Genomic DNA, 5,268 nt, shown 5'->3' with positions numbered 1-5,268 from the left:
GGACTATTATTTCCTGCAAACAAATTAATTTAGTTAATAAATAGATTAGATATACTTAGAAAAATAAAATAATTTAAGCAATTACGTACCAATCTTCTTTTTATTGTCCCTAGGCTGATCGCACCTCCAGTGTGCAAGGAGCGTCCCTTCTCAGATGCGCGAGCTTTCTTTCCTTTTTTTGCTCCTCTCTAAGAACTCCGCGGTAAGCCACTGCCTTTGCAAATCATTCCACAAATTCTCAAGTTACCAACCAAGCCTCTTGTTCTTCTTTCTAGCATCCGAGAAAGCATCCGTCAATCTCTTGCGAGCTTTATGATGAAAATTTACAGCCACTTTCGCGCTATAGCGGTCTTCTCATACACACTTACTATGTATTTCAAAAGTTAAATATTAGATGGAAACATCATAAATATAAATTATTTAACTATTTAAAAGAATATTTATTCCTTAAATTGATCGAAAATTTGCTCCTTCAGCGAGAATGGGCAATCAGTCCAAGTCGCATAAGGGCCATCATAAAACTTTCTGATGGCATTGGTGATTATCTTCGTAGTCTTATTACCCGGCCTGAACCTGCAATTTAACAATTAAAAAACATTAATATCTTAGTAAAAATGTTACAAATCAATTGACGCAAAAATAATGAATAACACTTACCCATCACCCTCAGGGACAATGATGATCCTGCCATATCGATCATAATGCACTACCTTGTCATCACCATCCGAAGCATGTGTATCAGAGGCATGTGAAGATGGTGTAGGCGGGTCAGAGCTACTGCCTCGCAGGCGAAGGCCTGCAATAGATGGAGTCAATGATGAAGATGGTTGCGATCCCTATGACAGCGACATAGCTGGATGCGACCCAAGTGGATGTGATACTGATGGCTATGACCCGAGTGGCTGTGACCCGAGTGGCTGTGACATGGATGGATGCGATCCATGTGGCTGTGATATGTAGGGATATGATCCATGTGGATGTGATGTAGATGGCTACGATGCAGATGGCTGTGAGGCAGCTGGACTGTATGTCGGACGTATAGTCCTATGGCCCTGTGATGGAAGACTTGGTGTCTGAATGAAGGTGTACGGCTTGTGATGCTGTGGCAGCTCAGTATAGCCGTGTGGTGGAGGATAATATATAGGCATCTCTGAAAAGGGTGGACAAGAGGGACTATTATTTTTTACCCTCCTCTTTCCCTTCCTACCCTTTTCTCGACCCCGAGAACTAGTAGGGTCATTGTTACCTTGACCCTTGCCTGCCATCTGCATAATATAATACACATTTAGATTGAAACATATAAGAAACTAGCTATAAAACGAGAGTACTTTAAAAAACCAACTTTTTAATTCTCATCGACGTATTGTTCCTCGTCCAAGAATTCTTCGTCCTCACTTGTTTGAGCTTCATCAGTTGATTCTTCGTCCTCATTTTCTATAATTGTTATTTCATTTATATCAACTTCTTCCAATATGCGTTCAGGATGTTCCAAATCATTTTCTAACCGATCGTCCACTATTTGGTGAACATTGGAGATATCATTTTGATATGCAACATCTAACACATTCTCGACTTCCACCCTACCTACATGCTTAGTTTTTATTACAACTCACCAATCGGACTTATTCCGCCGCAATGGATAAGGAGCATAATACACTTGCCTAACGTTATGTGCAATTATGAAAGGATCATAGCGATCATACTCCCTCGTATGATTAACCTCAATTATGTTGTATTGGCTGTGTACTCTTGTACCTCTTGTTGGATTTGGGTCAAACCACTTGCATCTAAAGAGTATCAATTTCTTATATAGCCAACATGTATATTCTAGTTGTAATATTTCTTTGACCACACCATAATAATTAATATCTTCAACTTGGTTGCCATCACCATCTTGAACCCACACCCCACTGTTATTGCTATTTTTATTTTTAGAGCAATCCTCTGTATGAAACTTATAACCATTCACTACGTACTTAGATATTATTGTGACATGAAGCCCAGGTCCCCAAGATATATCTTTCAAAAATTGATTTACACCATTATTTGGATTATTTACCTACATAGTGTTAAAAAATTCATAAGTTAGCACAACTTATGAATCAATTTTTATACATTCACTATGTGTGTGTGTATACACACACACACACACACACACACACACACACACACACACACACACACTTACAAACTGTTTGAACCACGTATCAAATCTCGTATATACAACATCATGGCCAAATTGACCCACGAAGTGATTGTGACACATCAAATATTTTTAGTAGTTACATCAATATGTAGTCACAGTAAATTTTACATTTTGATAACTAATAAATCAATACTTACTTGAGAAATGGTACAACTTCGGGACAATTTAGCAACACATGAAGTGTAGCTGACTTGTACACCATATCACTCAAACTTCTCTTTCTAACATCCTTAGAACATCGGCCTGGTTGATTGAATATGGACATTGGTGGATATAATGGATCATTCACACATTCGACCGTGTGCCTATTGGGCCTATTCCTAGAACATGGTATGCTACTCTCAAAATAATAAGAACAAAAATGTGCAGTTTCCTTTGCAAGATAGGCTTCGCATATACATCCTTCAATCCTATTCCTCTGCTTAATAAATTGTTTGCATTTGCCAACTGTCCTACATAATGTCATGTTAGCCAAGAACATTCAAATAAAATAGAATATTATATCAAACTTATAATATTACCTCTCAAAGGGATACATCCACATGCATTGAACAGGCCCTCCAAGTCGTACCTCGTGTACAAGGTGTATTGGAAGGTGTTCCATCACATCAAAGAAACCACATGGGAATATTTTTTCCATCTTTCTAGAAATTACACGAATGTTCTGATCCATCAGAAGTAGGTTTTCTTCCCTTAATGTGGTAGAACACAAGTCTTTGAAAAATAAACTAATCTCTGTGATGGGTTTCCAGATTCTTTCAGGCAAACCACAAAATGCAATAGGCACTAAGGTCTCCATGAAAACATGACAGTCATGACTTTTCAAATGGCTCAACTTCCCTACCTCAATATCTACTTTTTTTCCAAGATTCGACGCATAACCCTCAGGTATCTTCAATTTCGTAACCCAATCACAAATTTGTCATCTTTCCTCCAAAGTGAATGTGTAACTTGCTTTGGGCTTGAACACCTTACCATTGTTTGCTGTCTGCAAGTATAATTCAGGCCGCCTGCAATATTCTTGTAAGTCCATTCTAGCCTTCGGGTTATATTTTGTCTTACCTTTAACATCCATCACTGTGTTGAACAAATTGTCAAAATAATTCTTCTCAATATGCATGACATCAAGGTTGTGTCGGAGAAGATTATCCTTCCAATAAGGCAACTCCCAAAATATACTCTGTTTCGTCCAGTTATGATTAACACCATATCCGGGGAATCTATAAGGTGGAGCCTCAGTAGCTTTACTGAAATTCTGGACCCTCTCCCAAAGTTCCTCACCTGAAAGTATCGGAGGTGGAGAATCATATTCCACTTTATTCTTTTTGAATGCATTTTTCATCCTTCTAAACTCATGATCATCAGGCAAGAATTGACGGTAACAATCAAACCATGATTGCTTTCGGCCATGTTTCAAAGTGAACGCTTTACTATTTTCCATATAGTAAGGACAAGCTAGCTTCCCAGCAGTCATCCACCCAGACAACATTCCATACGCAGGAAAATCGTTAATAGTTCACATTAAATTAGCACGCAAATTGAAATTCTGCTTGGTTGATATGTCATATGTTTCAACACCATCATACCACAATTGTTTTTGCTCATCAATCAAAGGTTGCAAATATACATCAATCAAACTTTTCGGATTATGGGGACCGGGGATAATACAATTTAAGAATATATATGGACTAGTCATACACAACTCAGGTGATAGATTATAAGGTGTAAGAAAGACAGGCCAACATGAATATGGTGTCGCAGATATAGAAAAAGGCGTGAAGCCATCCGCACACAGACCTAACCAAATGTTCCTTGGTTCACTAGCAAAATCTGGATATGTCCTATCAAAGTGCTTCCAAGCTTCTCCATCTGAAGGATGGCACATAACACCAGGTGGTCTTCTATTTTCAAAGTGCCATCTCATATGAGGAGCAGGACTCATCGAAGCATATAACCTCTTTAACCTAGGTATAAGAGGTAAACAATGCATCGCCTTGACAACGACCATATTCCCGCTGGAAAGCCTCTTGAAACGAGGCTTTTCGCAAAATTTACAACTGTTTAAAGTTGCATCATCTTTATAATATAACATGCAACCATCTTCACAACAATCAATTCTCATTGACGAAAGTCCTAACTTAGAAACCAATCTCTTTGCCTTATAGAAATCACCAGGTAAGTTGATATTAGGGTCAACTAGTTCACTCATTAGGTCAATGAAAGAGTCCATGGCTGCTTGAGAAATATTCCAATCAGATTTGATACTTAGTAATCTAACTGCAACAGACAGCTCAGAGTGCAGACTTCCTTCACGTAGTGGACGACTAGCTTACTCTAACTATTCATAAAAACGTTTTGCGTCATCATTAGGAGTTTGTTCAACATTTTCATTGGGCTCACCCCCAAAGTGCATCCCAAAAGCATCCGCAACCATATCCTGAATTCTAGAATCAAGAATTGTATTCTCTACCGACCTACTACTTTCACCAACAACCATGTTATGAAATATCCCACGGATACCATCGATCTCTCCATGATTAGTCCACATAAAGTAATTCTCTACAAACCCCTTCCTATAAAGATGAAGCTTAACTTCCTTCGGTTTTTTAAACTTCATACAATCGCACCTGACACAAGAGCACCTAATTACTCCTTCACTTTGGTATGGTGGAAGTGACATTGCATGTCTAATAAAGTCATCAACCCCTTCTACAAAATCCTCCCGCAATCCCCGCCGATTAGGATAATTCCTATTGTACATCCAAGTACGATGTTCCATCTATACAAATAAAACAAGAATAAATTAATTTATTCTATAATTATAAATTAATTATATCTTTTTTAGTTAATTCAAGATAATTATTTTTTCCTAATTATACTAATTTATATCCTAAAAGTTCAATTCATATCCAAAAGGTCCAATTCATATCTTAAAAGTTCAATTCATATCCTAAAAGTTCAATTCACAAGAACAAATCCTAAAAACTAAAATTTCAATTCATATCCTATGAGTTTAAACATAAACTAACTAAACTAAAGAAATTCAACCCATACCCTAAAAG

This window comes from Nicotiana tomentosiformis, chromosome 1 (assembly GCF_000390325.3).
Source record: "Nicotiana tomentosiformis chromosome 1, ASM39032v3, whole genome shotgun sequence".
Lineage (NCBI taxonomy): Eukaryota > Viridiplantae > Streptophyta > Magnoliopsida > Solanales > Solanaceae > Nicotiana > Nicotiana tomentosiformis.
This window is presented reverse-complemented; position numbering follows the sequence as displayed.